We start from the raw sequence: 17,440 nt of genomic DNA, 5'->3' as shown, positions 1-17,440 counted from the left end.
CATTTGTGTATTGATTCCTCTGAATGAGCAGACTCACTCTAGATGTCTCCTTTAAAGACATAAACCTAAAACAGTCAATAACCTGCTTGGAAGTTTTGTTTAAGTTTTCCTTTTCATTCCACTCTAACAACTTTTCCTTGGCTCTAACACAAGATTTATGTTGCTTTGTTTTGCTATTTATTTACCTGCCAATATATACCTTTTATATTTTGTTTCCCACACAATTATAATAAATGGAGTACTTCAGCCTTTCATGCTTTGAAAAGATGTATTATTTCAGTATCATTGTTATCAATGCTTTAGTGATATATGACAGATTCCGGTGAGCTACTTTTTCCTCAAAGTCAGTTTTTGTTGCTTGTATAACAAGGCTTTCTTAGTGGGAACAGGAATGTCCTTACATGGGTGGATACTATAAAGACTCAATCACCTTCCATAGCATATTAAAGGAAGCTACCTCCCTGAACAGTTAGATCATTCAGTTACTTACTAAAATCCCTAGTGGAATTGCAGATAGAATTGTTCTGTTTCACAGGACTCCACAATTTGCACTGAGCCTTTTATTTATTTGTTTACTTTTACCCATTAATATAAAGTTATTTAAAACAATCTTTTGAAAGCCTGTTGTACATGTAGCAATGAAGAATGGGATAACACTACTGTGTACCACACTTTGAAATAAGTTTATTTTAACGTGAACTTTTTCCTTCTCTAACAGCCTACTTATCCTGAATACATAAGCAAGGCAGAAAATCCCAAAGAAAATTATGCAATAAGAAGAAAATAAGTTGAATTATTTTGAAGAGCATATCTTGTTACTATCTTTCTGTTTCATGTTTCAAATTCTCCTCGGCTTAACCTCATTTCGCAGCTTCTGATTTGTCTGATTCTTGCCTGACATCACAGTGGAGTGGACAGAGAATACATCAAATACCAATATTAACTTCAGCTGTACTCCACGAATGAAAGGATCTTCTTGTAGGAGCTCTACAGAAGCTTGCCAGGAGCTCGTACACCATATCCACAGCTATGTCTCCACAGTGAGACGCTCAGGCCTTGTATTGCCAACTCCTTGAGACAGAAACATTGTCCCAACTTTTTCCCACCCAAGAGTGGCAGAAGCTGTTTCTGCACTGAAAGCAATTTCAGATTGCTTCTGGGAATATTAGTCCATGTCAAACACCTTGTAACAATTTAGCCTTTCTGGACGTGTAATAAGCTTTATATTTTCTCATCTCTCCTAGTATTTCCACTCCATGTTTAATGCCATGTACCTGCCCACATGTGGTCACAGAGCTGAGGGGACTGTATTTTAGCCGTAGCATTCTGCAATAATTTCAGTTTATGCACCTGTGTCTTCAGCTTGTTTGTCCTTTCTCCTGGTGTCCTTATGACAACAAAAATATTCCATACTTCACAGAAAAAGAAAGACCTAAAATCCTTTAATTTTCAGACAATGCCCCCTTAGTCTCTTACTGAATCCCCAAATGAATCCCACAGACAGCTAGGCAATTTAGGCAGTGCCAGAAAGAAGATACAAGCCTCATAACTGTGTGAAAAGGACAAGGGGCTGGTGACATTATACTATGGGACAGAGAAGAGAAGCTGAGGACAGCAGGCAATGACCAACATGGGGTGAAGTTTGAAAGGAAAGCACCCACAAGTAAGTACCAGTCTCAGAAGGATTTAGAATCTTTCAGCAGATCCTGTGCAGACAGCATTAAATAAATTCTTAATGCCCTGTATAATTTAATTGTTACGGTTTCCTTTTAATAGCTTAGCGATTATAAAACATATAATCAGTTGTTAGTTACATCATTATACTTCACCTTAAATCACCAAGTACGTAAATAAAGCATTCTACTAGCTTCACTTTACACTTCAGACATGTAAGTAAAAGTGGTTTCACTCTACAAATCATATGACCCCTATGCAATGATCATATGTCCTTCAAAAAATTGTTTGAAGTCTCAAAACCTTTTCAGAGATCTTCAGGAGAGTAAAAAGAAGTTATAAAAATAGGTACAAAACTAATTAAAAGTTTGCAAATGCAGTACGAGTAAAAGGTCAGTTTTGTCTTTGCAAAAGGTTAATAGCAGGACACCGTGTGGCTGTGTACTGAGACTGTTATTTGTCGTAACTGTGGATCATATTAGTAACCTCAATCAGTCTGAAGATTACAGCATGGGGGCTAGTGTGGCCAAGTGTCAAGTTTTGTGGAATTACCTCCCTCTCTGTGCACAAGCCAGCACCCTGTATGAGTGAAGCAGTGAACAGAAGTGTCCCTCAGGTCTTGGCAAATGCCATAGCATCAGAAGGTGAAAGCTGCTGCTTACGAAGTTTGCAATGGCTGGGGCAGAAAAAGACAAGGCTAAAACAGGGTCACTGGTGTGAACCAGCCACATTTTTGGAAAAGTACTCAAATAAATGGAAGTATTCACTGTGGGCACAAAATAGGTAACGGTGCAAAGAGAAAATGCAGTAGAAGATGCAAAACAAGACATGGTTGTTAAGCCTTGGTACTTTTAAAGGTGATTGTGAATTCAGTTTTGAAGGCAAGGCAGATTTTTGTAACTGTTTTCCACATCCTTTGCATAAGAAATGTCTAAGCTTTATGTTAGTCATATTTAGCAAAGAGAATCTTCAATGCTTGCCTGTCTTTTTTTTTTTAATGAGCAAATTATGCTTAGATTTTCATAAAGCAATCTTTTATACAAGATTGTGTAATACAAGATACTAGATTAACATTAATCACATGTTAAGATAAATTTTTTTAAGTCCTCACTCAAATTTTTATTTATTTATTGTTCAGGTAGTCTTCCTGAATAACAGAAAATATTGAAAAGAAAAGATATGAGGAAAACAGTCCTCTCCAGAGCTTTATTTTTGTTTTTGCAAAGATACTGCATGGATTCTGCAAAAGCCCTGTCAAGTTCTCAGTATGTTATGTATTAGTCAAGCTACAATTCTTCCTGCCCATGTTATGGGATGTCATTTCTTGATTAACTCTTTGGTGCTTACCAGGAAAAGAGAAAGGTGCCACTAAGTTCAGTGCAATAAGTCTATGGCACTTCGCAGTGTGATGCACACTGAGGAAATTGAAAAACATATGCCTTTTGTTTGCAAAGAAAACCATTATTTTAAAAGATATTTAAACAGTATTTTAAAATTCCAAGGAAAGGCCCAATCATTAGAAAGCCTATTAAGTTGTTACTATATAGGATTAACAGCACATCAGCCAGACATAAGGGGCTGACAGCCAACTGAGCTTTGCATTTCTTGTTTACCTTGTCAAATTTTTTCCTTCATCAAATCCTCAGTGATTAATTTAACTTCACAATTGCTTAAAATCACTAGAAGATCCAACACTGTTTCTACCTTTTCTTTGCTTGCACTTTTTTGAAATACAAAATACTTTTAATCTTGATTATTCTTAAATGTTTTTTTTTAAAATCTTAATGACACCTGGCTAGCTGGCTATGAAAACAAGTGTTCAAGAAAGTGTTTAACAAATGAAAAAGGAACTCATCAGGCTGCAACAAACTTTTCAAATGTCTGATTCCATTCAAATGGGGGGAAAAAAAACCCTGAGATTTTCACTGTCAAAAAAAAATGTGGTTTTTTTTGAAAGATCACTGAAAAATAGCTGTTCCACTTACACTGGTTTCATTTCTTCTCATATTTTTGTGTATGCGAATGACTCAGCTATGCCCCTGAAATCCATCCACTGTGATACCTGCTCTCGGCATCACTAATGATTTCAGCAGTACCGCTATGGAGAACAGACAGTAATTTCCCACAAAGCCTGAATGATCACATTGGGTTCAAAAAGTTAAGCTTCTGGGCAACTCAGACATTCTCTCTCCTTAGAATGCATTTCGTCAACCTAAAAAGCAAGTGCAGTGGTGGCTATGAACAGGAGCTTCAGGGATATCAGCGGGACAACTTTGTAATTTGCCTCTGGAACATTTAAACTGCCCAACAATGTCCTTTGCTGTGTCCTTTGTCTTTCCATCTTTTTGAATGTTACAGTTTGCACACCAAAGGGGTTTTGAAGTGCCTGAAAATGGCCTGCATTTGCATATGGCTGTTTTAAAACAGCACTTTCTTGCTTGAGCTCTGTCCTTTCAGTAGTTTGGACACTACACAAACCACAGTTTTTGCCCTCCTGTATAGTGTTTGAAAACAGAAATGTACATTAAATATCTAACTACGGAACATGTAAATTTGTACCAAATATATAGAAAGTAGCAAGGACCGGAATCCTGAGCAGAAACCCATCCTGATTATTATTTCATTACACAAAAGACATGTAAAAAGATGCTGTCATTTCTCTTTGACCATACGTTCAAGCACCTGTGTGTAGCATCCTGCCTGATTCCATACGCTTGTCTCCATTACCTTTAGGTTTCTGTCAATGCTCGCATATGTTGTGGCATTCCCAAATCCTCCCATTCCAGGTGTTTGCTCTATTCCTTTTCCATCTCCAGCTATTCTTCCGCTGCTGTCTTCAGCCCTTGTAAGCCCTCCCTAGGACATCCCAATCCACAGCAGCCCCCAGGCAGGTGCTTGGTGGTACAACGGTGAGTTTGGTAATTTCAGCTTGGATGGGTCATACGACCATTTCCCCAGGGAGAATTACCACTGCTGTTAAATGACGGTCATTGCTGTTCAGTAAGGGTCTCTGATGGGTGCCTTATGTAAGAATATTTCACACATGAGCAATTCCTGGGGACTTAAGATGTATTGTATAATCACAGCTAAATAATTCAAAATGTGTACTTTTGTGGGATATTTCATGATAAGTAGAAAATAGTACTAGATGAGGCATGAGTGAAATGTACAATGTCATGCCAATTTAAAATGAGAGAGACTTTTTTCTGCCTGATTTATCATCCAAGACTTTTGTCTAGACTTTTTTACAACAGAAATTTTAAACCCTTAGGACTTTAACTAGTAAAAAGTCTTGGTTTAGTACATAAATGATTTCCAGGCAAATTAAATATTAAAAGCAAAGTCTGAGAAGCATCCCTTAAAATATTGGAAACTAAGATTCAGAAAGAGATGTTTTGAGTTATGTGTGTGTGTTTGCGTGCGCCTGCTAGCACAAATTATTCAGGCTCATTTAAGAATGGATAAAATAAAAAGAACAAAGAAAGGTCTAGGGAATGATTTGTCAGTGATGATAAAATCTGAGGGATGTGTCTTCCTTTATCTTTCATGAAAGGAAATAATTAAAAAATGGCAAGAACTGACCTCCAGCATTTGGTCCAAATATAAAGAATCAGTCTCAAAATTTCATCACAGGAAAATCTAATTTTAAAGAGTCTCAGCAGATGCCACAGAGCCTTTTGCAGAGTTCTGCATAATCCCCAGGCAAAGAAAAAATTCACATCAGAAGAAAATGAGATGAGAGATGGAGAGAAAGTAAGTGTGTGTCTCACCAAATGGGTCCCTGTAGGTTGCTGTGCATATGTAAGGCAGTAGATAAAAACCATGGTAATTTTGATCTCCCTTCTCCCTTGGAATGATTTATTTGTTTATGGAATTTAATTTTTGGCTCCTAATTCATGTGAAATTTCAGTAGCAGAACGGGTTTTATATTCTTTTTGGAAGAAGCCTTGAAAGGCTTTTGTACAGAACTTCTTGCCTCAAAGCGATATACAGCAGTCCTCAAATGAGGCATGTTCCAGCAAAGTCATTCTCGTATACAGTAGCAGTATATGAGAACAGTAACATAATAAATATTTATTGGTAGACTACCGCAGATCTAAGAATAAAGTGAGAATAAGTTTTATTAATGTTTAAAATGCCAAGTTCTTCACATTAGTAAAAAATTTAATTTCCCTTAGATGTGTTTTTCTGTGCATCCATAGGTTCTTAGGACAATGATGTTGAAGGAGAATAGGCCTAAACTAGGGTTTAAGAGACTTGCAGTGCTCTCTGTTACTTTACTTTATATCCCTGAGTAAGTCACCTAGGACTGAACTCTAGGAAACACCTGCCAAAAGTTTGGGGCGGGGCTCTCATTTTGGAAAAGCAGTAATGCAGAAACAGGATATTTGTTCTTATGCAGTCAAGGCTCAGAATGGTATCCTCAAATGGTGCCTTGCTTTGGGCAGCCATGTAAAAATGAAACAACCCCTTGGTGATAATCTTGCTGAGGACAAACTGTGCTTACCTGCGTTCTGCCAAGAGCTTTACTGTTGAGAGATGTAGCATAAATTCTCCATGGCACATGCTGTTAGCAAGGGAGATTTCATCCCATTTCATTGCAGTAGTTTTACTTGCCCGTTTCTTGGCTGCAGCAAGACTGCAGCGTACCTTTGCGGCAGCATGTGTGGTGGGAAGTATCTGGGAGACAGTGGGAGGCACTCCTTTGGACAGTTCACTGAGGTCAGGAAATCCATGAAGGTGTTTTCATGAGCAGTTTGAAATTATAAGCATAGTAAACTGTAGAATGAAAATGTTAACTCCAGTGGGATTAAAATAAACTGAGATGAGAAGATGAGTGTTCTTAATTTCCTCAAGTATTTGTTTCAAGAGCAGGAGCCTTGTTGGATCTGTATGATGTGGATTATAAATATAGTTCCTTCTCCTTAGTGTTGCTCCATGTCTGTCCATGCTGTTCCTGATAATGTTGTCATTTAGCACCTTGCTCTGCAGCACTAGGAGTGCAGGACATGATGCAGAGTTCACTGGAATTTATCCCAAATACCAGTTAGGAATCTTGCGAATCAATGTCTCAGTTCATTGCTTGCTAAAGCAGACGTAGTCCCTTCAACCTGGGAAATAACTGTAGAAATACAACCTTTCTACAAGCTACCTTCAAACTGAAATGAAAGGTCTTTCAGATGTGATGGTGTCTGTTTTAAAAGCTGGACCCACGTGCCAGACAGATATGAAGAAAGCAGAGGAGGACCATGAGGTGTGGCAGCACAACAAATCTGTTATGTACTGTCGGATCTCCTGTTTTCTCTGTAGCATAGAACTGTGGTACAGCTTCTCACTGTCCACCATTAACCTCTCAGGGTGGCTGCCAGCAGGGAAAACACATCAAACTTGATTCTGGTTCTGCATTTCCTTGCTCTGCCCCTGTTCCCATGCCAGAGATCATGACTGAGTGTTCAATGAAGTTCTGAGTCATGGGGCTGTCTCTGTCCTTTCCTTACTCAGGTTTCCTAATTCAGCAGCTGGTCTATTTTGGCCTTCTTAGCATAAGGAAGACCTGGAAATAAAAAAAAAAAACAACCCTTATTTCTCTGCCTCCTTCCACAGCTCTGCTTCATGGTCTTCGTGCATCCCTATGAGAAAGAAATCGGCCAAGGGACGCAGGAGACCTGCATGGTTGAGCAGGGAGCTTCTGAAAAAGCTCAAGTGGAAGAAGGAAGTCTACAATAAGTAGAAGAAGGGACTGACCCCTTGGGAGGATTACAAGAATGCTGCCAGAGCGTACAGGGATGAAACAAGGAAAGCCAAGGCCACCTTGGAATTAAACCTGGCCACGGAGGTCAAGCTCAACAGAAAGGGTTTCTACAAGTATATTGGAAGCAAAAGGAAGACCAGAGAAGTTGTGGGCCCACTGTTGAATGAACCAGGAGCCATGTTGATGGAGGATGACAAAGAATGCCTTCTTTGCTTCGGTCTTTACTGCTCGGCCCAGCCCTCAGGAGTCCCAGGCATTGGGGGAAGTAACAGGGAAAGAAGAAGACTTCCCTTGGGTTGAGGAGGATCGAGTGAGGGATCAATTAGATCAATTAGATATTCACAAGTCCGTGGGCCCTGATGGGATGCACCCGAGAGTGCTGAGGGAGCTGGTGGAAGTCATTGCTGGGCCGCTCTCCATCATCTTTGAAAGGTCCTGGAGAATAGGCGAGGTGCCTGAGGACTAGAGGAAGGCCAATGTCACTCCAGTCTTCAAAAAAGGCAAGAAGGAGGAGCCAGGGAACTACAGGCTGGTCAGCCTCACCTCCATCCCTGGAAAGATGATGGAACAGCTTGTTCTGGGCGTCATCTCAAGGCATGTGGAGGAAAAGAAAGCTGTCAGAAGTACTCAACATGGATTCACCAAGGGGAAATCATGTCTGACTAATCTGATAGCCTTCTACGATGGCATGACTGGATGGATGGATGAGGGGAGGGTGGTAGATGCGATCTACCTTGACTTAAACAAGGCATTCGACACGTTCTCCCACAGCATCCTCATAGGGAAGCTTAGGAAGAGTGGGCTTGATGAAGGGACAGTAAGGTGGATAGATAACTGGTTGAAAGACAGAGCTCAGAGGGTAGTGATTAGGGGCACAGAGTCTAGTTGGAGGTCAGTGATGAGTGGTGTTCCCCAGGGGTCAGTACTAGGTCCAGTCCTCTTCAATACATTCATCAATGACCTGGATGAGGGAATAGAGCAAGTTTGCTGATGACACAAAGCTGGGGGGTGGCCGACACACTGGAAGGCTGTGCCACCATCCAGAGAGACCTGGACAGACTGGAGAGTTGGGCAGAGAGGAACCTTATGAAATTCAATAAGGGCAAGTGTAGGGTGCTGCACCTGGGGAGGAACAACCCCCTGCACCAGTACAGGTTGGGGGTGACCTGCTGGAGAGCAGCTCTGTGGAAGGAGAGCTGGCAGTCCTGGTGGACAACAGGATGACCATGAGCCAGCAATGTGCCCTTGTGGCCAAAAAGGCCAATGGCATCCTGGGGTGCATCAAGAAGAGTGTGGCCAGCAGGTTGAGGGCGGTCATCCTCTCCCTCTACTCTGCCCTGGTGAGGCCGCACCTGGAGTACTGTGTCCAGTTCTGGGCTCCCCGCTTCAAGAGGGACAGGGAACTGCTGGAGAGGGTGCAGCAGAGGGATACCAAGATGATTAGGGGACTTGAACACCTCTCTTATGAAGAAAGACTGAGGGATTTGGGTCTCTTCAGTCTGGAAAAAAGACGGCTGAGGGGGGATCTTATCAACACTTATAAATACTTAAAGGGTGGGTGTCAGGAAGATGGGGCCAGGCTCTTTTCAGTGGTGCCCAGTGACAGGACAAGAGGTAATGGCCACAAACTTGAGCATAGGAAGTTCCACCTAAACATGAGGAGGAACTTCTTTACTTTGAGGGTGGCAGAGCACTGGAACAGGCTGCCCAGAGAGGTGGTAGAGTCTCCAACTTTGGAGACATTCAAAACCTGCCTGGTTGTGTTCCTGTGCAACCTGCTCTAGGTGAGCCTGCTCTGGCAGGGAGGTTGGACTAGATGATCTCCAGAGGTCCCTTCCAACCCTATGATTCTATGATTCTATGATTCCTTTAGGCTTTCTTCATCACCTGTAGTCTAAACGTTTCAAGAAAAATAATTGATGCCACTGGTCAGAAATGTAAAGTTCCTCTTCCCACTCCTTTCTGACTTCATATTTTCTCCATTTCTCCTATATTGTTCGAAAGGGCGGGGGGCAGAAACAGGTTCAGGTTGATTCTGCTGTTTCCTAGCTGTCTGAGCCAACACAATAAAGCTTGGTCCTTTGAGGCTGTCAGCAATGCCAGTATTTAGATATGCACATATGAAACCTGGGTAAGAAGGGCTTCCGTATGAGTGAATGCCTTTATAAATGTGTGGCAAATCCCTGTCCTTCAAGAAAGACCTCTGCCAACCAGCATCTCCTTCATTTTCAGAAGGAAAATATTGAATGAAGACCCTATTGTAAGTTGGCCATTTTCCTTCCTTTTGGGAAAAGTCAGCTGTTTAATTGCGTGAAACTCATATTTGATGTACACTGGAGTCTTCTGCGTTGCTTCACATCTCATTGAGAGACACGGCTAAAAGTCCAAATGTTTAACTAGTCATAATGAGTTTTCACTGAAAAGATGAGAATATCTGTAGGTTTTCAAACTGTTGGGTTAATATACTAATCAGATCTTTTTAAAGAAAAAACTGTATAATCCATTCTTTTCTTTACAGAAATTAACCTATCTATACGTGTACAGACAACATTGCCACAGCATTGAGATAAGGCACAAAAAAGTTACAGTGAGAATCGGTGAGAATACACAGGGAAAAGGTGTAGTAATGCTGCCTTCGAAAAGAAGGATGGTGGAATTATTGCTTGTGGTTCTCCATATATTCTGTTGCATATCATCTCACTTAGATTGCTTACAGTGCTAGTAGTTGTAACATTTATGCTATGTCACAGCTTCTGCATATTCATAGGCCTGGAAATCCTTTTTGCTCAGTTGGGGGACTGAGGTGGTATGGGAGGTGTTTCCACACTGCTTGGGGGTGTGTCACCATTTTTTTCAGCCTCCCTGGTGTGATAGGGCTGCCGTTTAGAAACTGTGAATAATCTGCTCAAAGGAACCATAGGAATAAGGAGCACAGGGATATCTCAGGCTGAGATGTGTTAGTTGCTATTCAGGGACTCAAAGTAAAGTGCATTAGCAAGCACTTTAGCAGTAAACGTGTGCCTGGGGTCTGCTAACCTTCAAATTTAAGGATGTATTTAGGGACTATTGCCTCCATTAATAACAGAAAAAGAAGACAGTTTTAAACAATACCTACAATGTGTCAGCAAGGTGTGATTGTTCCAGGGTATGCATTATCCTAGACGAAAACGATTCCCTTGAGTGCCTTCCCATTTTATCAGTGCAGATTTAGTCCCTGCAAGAGGGCACCCTGCATCTCTGGGATTGGCAACAGGCAAGACTTGGGTGAAGTGCTTCCTTTGCTCCTGTAAGAAACATGATGGCTGACCACATGCCTTGCCATCAGAAGGAGAAAACATGAAGTTATTAATACTCTGTTGTGGTAGAACCTCTGATGTGCACCGGAAAACAGAGGTCCTGGCCATGATTGAGGGGTGGTTTGGATGATGAAGCAGATGCTGTCTACCATGAAAACACCTTAAATAGGAAAGTGTTTTTATGCTCAGTCAGCACTTGGGCTTGATCCAATTTTAAAGAGACACAGGGAGAAAATTTTCAATGGCTGCACTGCGAGCAGGATCAGCCCTCTGATGTTTCCAGACCTTTCAATTTTCCTTTTTTCCTTCCAGCTCTTTTTTTTTCCACCTTTGCTTTATTCTAAGCTGCATATAAAAGCAAAGTTTTGCATAACCGAGTGAAGAAATCTTACAGACACAGAAAGCAAAGCTGACTGCAATGTTCATTTATCCCAATGCATGAAAAGCTCCAATTATAATCAGCAGGCAATCTGCATGTGTGAGGAATTTCAGGAGCTGAGGATTACACTAGTAGAAGGGGGACTTCTTTTTTCAAGTCTACTGCACTGTTTTTCTAATCAATTGTTTAGCCTTTAATCAATTGGCTTTTGATTTAATTGACATTGACTGCAATCCTTTTGTTCTTTGCTCTGTTACAGCTCTAGCTAGCACACATCTGATTGTACATAGAGTGGGTCCGATTGTTTGCTTCCCAGCGAAGCAAAGATTTATCCAAAGCCCATAAGTTTTCTTTGTGTTCTCTCATTGACTATTTTGCTGGAGTTAGGAACACAGGGCCGTTAGTTTCATGGCCATCAGATCTTTTGTTTAATTTAAAAAAATAGTAAATATCTGCCACAAGTGCTGCTGCAACTGCTAGCTATGCATGTAAGAATATTTCGTGTTTAAATTAGTGTGAAAATGAGACTAATTTGTTTCATGCCTAATGCCTCAATGGAGAGAAAATGTGCCATTCTGCTGTTATGTGGCTTAAGAGAGTAAGGTAAAGCTCAGCATTGTGTGTTGTTTTGATTTAAAAACATTGTAATTAATTTTATCCTGGCTTGGAAAATGCCTGAAACAGCATTTGGCTGTACCAAGGAAGTGTGCCGTGCATCTCTGTCAGTGTTTTAGCATTAAAGCCCTTCTGACAAATAACTAAGCCTCTTGCACAGCACATTGAGGTTCTGCTGTTCGAGCCATACTTGGAGCGTATTGTCCTGCATCTGTGACTTTGAAAGCTGCTAAAGTTGAAAGTTGATTATAGTATTACTGAGCTCTTGTACTTGTAAATGTCTCTTCAGTTCATGGATAAAGAACATGAGTTACTGAGAGGCTAAATGACTTATCTACCCAGTATCACATGAGAAGTGAGTGGCAGAGCCTGAGAGAATAGAGGCTCAAGTCACTTCTTCTATAGCTACAAGACTGCACTTACTCCTTACCTCTATAATGATCCATCACTGTGTCCAATTAGTATCAGTACGGTAAAGAATCTTTGAAAACATAAGTTAAGTGTTCAAATACAGTGTTAGCTTTGCCATACTTTTTTTCCTACACTTTTCATTTTTGTTAGTGAGGTCAAAAATCTTTTGCACAAAGCAAATATTGTTCCTCTGGAATTTTTCCCCAGCTGTTTTGTTCCTCCTCTGCAAGATACCTTCTCTGCTTTTTGACTTCAGACTTTTCCTTGGGTGCCAGTTAAGGAGTTGTCATCTTCCATGCTTGGCAGCAACTAGCAACTCAAGTCCCCCAGTATGGTTACCCCATCCAAATAATATCCTGGGGATGTTTTCTTTCTATGAAGTTTAAATGAGTAAAATTAATCTTTATTCAGAATTTTAGAACAGAAAGTATTGGGGATTACGGCTACATCTTCTTTCCAGCTTATTTTCTTTCCCCCTACTTTCCTTCCATGTCCTAACTTGAAATTCTTCCCTCTGAGAGTCTTCATCTCAGTATTTATCTCTCTGTGGGGAGGCTTTCCATGATGACATCTTAGTACAGTTCTTGTATTTAACCAGATGGTGTTACTACTCCAGGTGCTTCTGAGCAATACACCATTAAGACACACCGGGGTATTTGCTGTCAGTCCTGCTACCCTTGTGGTGGAGTCTTCAAGGAAGCCAGCAACTGTGCATCTTCTCTTGAGAGGGTAATACTGACCAGGTTTAAAAACAGAGATAGGCATTTTGTGGGATTGTGAAGCGGCTTGTTTAAAAGTGCTCCACTGACTCTGAGGCTTCCATAAAACCCACTGCCAGCTTTTCTTAATAAAGGAAGACTTACATATGGAGGTACGTGATCGGTATACCCAGGCATTTCATTGATATGTATGCGCTGTATGAGTCATGCAACAAGGATATGCCATGGTGCTGCCCTGGTGCCAGGTAGACCGTGTCATCTAGCAGAGCATCCTGCAAGGTAGCACATCTCCTTAGTCAGAATTTTTGTGCTCCCAGCTGAAATGGATGTTACATAGGGATATACCAGCAATATACACGAGATTCATGTTCCACATAGAAACACTGGAAAAAGGAAAACCTTTTGGGTAAACTCAAAAGTGAATATGTTGGATGGGGAAAAAAAAAAAGGTGGACAGGATTAATTTATCTTGTGATGTATCAATTGAACTCAAGCAAAAGGTTGATTTTCTTGTAGTCTGTAAGAATAACAAAATCTGGCTTAATTTCTAAATGATATATTATTTTGAAAATGGAAATCTTTTTTTTATGTGGTCAAGTAGTGGAATAGTTCTAGATCCTTTTTCTTCCCTAATTGAAAGCTTTTGCTGAATGTGACCCTAAATCACAGACTACCTCTGTTGTCCTGAACTTCTATTTTTTATTTATGTATTTGTATATGTTTATGTATTTGCTGTTCACTGTGCTAAAGTGGAAAATGTTCGGGGTATGACAGGAGGAAACCAGGGCATGAGAGGAATCAATGTTCTTGGTGTTCCTATTTTTTTTTCTTAAAGTATTCTCTCCCAAAATACACTACCTCCTGTTCAGCAGAGGTTTCATTGTATTTTGGCAAAATCTCACTTTTCCAATTATACTGCAGTCTCTGGCAAAGCCCAATTTTAAAAACATTTCCATGTGTCTGTAAAAAGCACAAAAAAGACAGTTAATGCTGACCTTTTTGTACTTCCTTACCCCTTCATTCTGGAGAACAGTTTGTGCTTTTGAAGTTTTTACAATTGAAACTATGCAAGTAAGGTGCAGTTAGCATATCTGCCCTCGGTTTTCTGAGAAGTTTCTTTGGCTGGGTGTAAGTGTGTGTTTCTGTTTCTCCCTTCCTTCCTTTCTTTGTTTCAATGAAGGGAGAAAGGCAGAGAATTAAGATTACAAATAATTAAGAAAAGAGAAAAACAGGAAGAAAGGGAGATTTTCCTAGGCAGAAAGTAATTTTATTATGTGCATAAGAATTGCTGTTGAGCAAAGCATAGGTTAGAGGAGCTGGGGAAGAAGAAGAGCTGGGATGGCACAATAGGCTTGAGTGAGTAAACAGAAATAATGATTCAGAAAAGTTTTCTTCTCATGACTCTTATGCCTCTTCTTCTTGACATTTTTCTCTTCCACAGGTTGTTAACATAGTCCTGAGGAGCTTATGAGCTGGTAACGCTGCTTGCTTTTTTTTTTTTTTCCATGAAAATGTATCTCAGTAAAGATGGAAAGAACAGTATACTAAAAGAATGAACTTTAAAACCTTTCTCCAAAACATCAATAAATGAGTTCCTTAAAATGCTGTATTGTGAGAGATAGGGTGATATATTCTTCAGTTTACTGCACATCCAGCATGGAGAGAGATCTGCTTCATTAGCTATTTTTCCCAAAGAGTCACTGACAAAATCATACTTTGTATCCAATCTTTCACTGTAAATATTCCATTTTTCCTGCCAGCAGTCACAGAAACCACTGAATGGAGTGTCTCCTTCTGTTGCCCTTTGTTATTCCTGACTTAAGAAGTCCATTAATATGGAAATTGCACTTAATTTTAATTTTTTTAATGAATATTGTTTTTTAAGTGGCTCTTGGAGTTTGTTTTGGGCAAACCCTCCTAGGCTGTGTTTAGGTAATACACTAACTCAGATGTCATATGCCAAAGCATGCCAGTATGCCAGAACAGAGATACTCACAGGGATGTAGTTAGGCATGTGGTTCAGTACTTTACTGAGTGGGAGGCATGACATCAGTGAAGGTAAATGTGACTGCAGGGAAGATCATGTTTTCACTGGCAGTAATCTGTGTTGACTGTGAATGCTGTTGTGTGAGGACCAAGTTAAGTTCTGCAAAGGTGAAGAAAATAATTAAAAGGGGAAGACAAATGGAAGAACAGATTGAAAAGTAGGTTTTTCTTTTCCTTTTTATTTTTCCCAGAGCTTTATTCTTTTATTGTAGAGGAACAAGAAGAAGGGAACGCTCAAATGTTTGAGCCCTCTCTGGTAATAACAATGTTAAACATCACGAGCACATTTTATGTCTACCCACTCAAGAGGGAAGTTAAATGTGTTTTGGAATTTCGTATCCTACTTTGCTGCTCCAGTTATTTTATGTTCTGGTCCCTGCGCTACCCAACAGTCTATTATAATTTGTTTTTATTATTCGGTGGCTTACATTGTGTAGCTTGAAATGATATATAGTATTGGAAAAAGAAATGCATTAAACATGCAGTGTTCAGTTAGCGTGCCTTCTTTTCTTTTACTTCTTTGTGGTGATGTAAGACAGATTTTTCCCTCTACTATTCAGAATCCTACAGAAATGAAATATTGATGGAAAAGAGCTATTGAGTGCCAGTTAGTGAGGATATAAATTCTTTTTTCCAGTCCAAATCCTAATGTAACCTTTACATTCCTGAATAAAATGTTGAAGCTGCTCTCAGCTACTGCGCTCAATGCCTCCCCAGTTTTGGCCCGCTAGCAAGCACCATTGTGTTTCTAAAGAGCTACCTCTTGTTCTACTCAGATTTTCCAAGTTTTCCCACCCTTCTATTATTACCTCCCAAAGCTTTTCCTTTAAATTAAACAAGTATTTCACAAGAAAATAGCTACTGAAGGTTTTATTTAAAAGTGTTTTTTTTAAACACTTATTCCTATGAGCTGTGTCTGTTGCTGCAGTCTGGCCCATTGCATCCTTCTCAAAGTGCTCCTGGGGTAGACCAGTGCCATGCAAGAGCCCTGGGGATCCTTGCTGCAAGGCAGGCACCAGGATGAAGTGTTTTCTTGATTCAGCACACACAGCCCAAAGGAGTGTATTGGGGTGACCTCACTCTAGCCTCGTGTGCTACTTGCCTATGGTTTTTCTGAATTAGGTCTCAGCCCTGGCCAACATCAGTCAGCTCCCCATTGTTTTCCCAAAGTGCTGATGGGATATCTTTGCTGCCTAGAGTTACTGTGGTGGAGGAAAGAGCAGCAGTGTACATTTCCTTCTTTACCGTCAAATACCATAATTGAGTCTCTCTATATGTATAGTGTCAATCAGGTAGACAAACACATAATGGACAACAACTTCTTTGTCAAGTTAAAAGTCCAGCAGCTGGAAGGGCTCACTTGAATGTGCTGCTACTGCTCCTGGGGTCTGTGTGGTCTATCCACTGACATCCAGAATGTGGGCTAAACTGTATTTTTGTCCCTGAATTTAATTCTTTGAAAAATCTACCCTATCTCCAGGCCAAAAGAATTATAGAAATAACACTGTAAATATACTTCTTTTTTCCCCATGAAAATCAGTTTTCATAATTTCAGACAAATACCTAAGCCAAGTGGGAGCTGGTATGTTCTGTCACTAAAAAAAAGCAAAAGAGCAAGCAGAAGTCAGTGTAGGATGCACACAGTTAATCTGATTTCATTTATCTGATCACTGATCTTTAACTACAGCAGAAAAAACAGCAAGTCTGTGTAGAGATACACTCATTTGATTTTAAGAGCTGCCAATTGGTTTCACTTTAGTTTAATTTACTGCCTGAAGCTAAAGAAGGTCTGAGCACCAAAAATGGGCTGAAATGAGAAAAACTGTGAATTATGGCAAATACAGCTACTTTGGTGTAATTCTGTGTGTGTATCCATTTGCTTCCTGGTCAAAGTGTATAAAAATCAATTTACTGAAAGTCAATAGCAAACTGGCAGGATGAATGTTTTTTGTTCTTACCTTATGTCTTGAAGGCTTATGCAGCCTATTATTCTGTTCCTTCTGATATTCCATCTGGAATAGGATTTCTATATTTAGCACCTTAAAAACCATTATTTTTTATTTTATTTTTGTGTCTCAAAATAAATTGCACAAACTGGAATTTCAGACAGAGTGCTAAAAGTTTTTTTAATTCTTCACTGGTTCAGCAGTCTTCAAAAAATATTCTTGACTTTGTCTGGAGAGCTGTACAACTTGATGTTGCTGTTGAACCTCTGCATCTCCAAATTGTTTTTTTTTCCCATTCTTTGTTGTAAGACAGTGCTCTACAGACCTGAACACTGTGTAGTTAAACACCGATTCATCATGCTTACATATTTTTACATAAATGAGGCTATTTGACTGCAAATTTCAAAACTATTATTGCGATATTGTCGTATACAGTGTATAGATTATAGTGTGGGCTGTTACTTTGCATTTCAGGTTAAACTTTGGATTTATATCTTGTAATTGTTAATTCCTATTCTTGAATTGAATCAACAAATTTTATATGCATTCAAATGTAATTATAATTTAATTTTCTCCACAACTTTCATGTTTTCAAAGAGAAC

This window comes from Chroicocephalus ridibundus, chromosome Z (genome assembly GCF_963924245.1).
Source record: "Chroicocephalus ridibundus chromosome Z, bChrRid1.1, whole genome shotgun sequence".
Taxonomy (NCBI): Eukaryota; Metazoa; Chordata; class Aves; order Charadriiformes; family Laridae; genus Chroicocephalus; species Chroicocephalus ridibundus.
The sequence above is the reverse complement of the archived record's forward strand: the minus strand, read 5'-3'. Positions refer to the sequence as shown.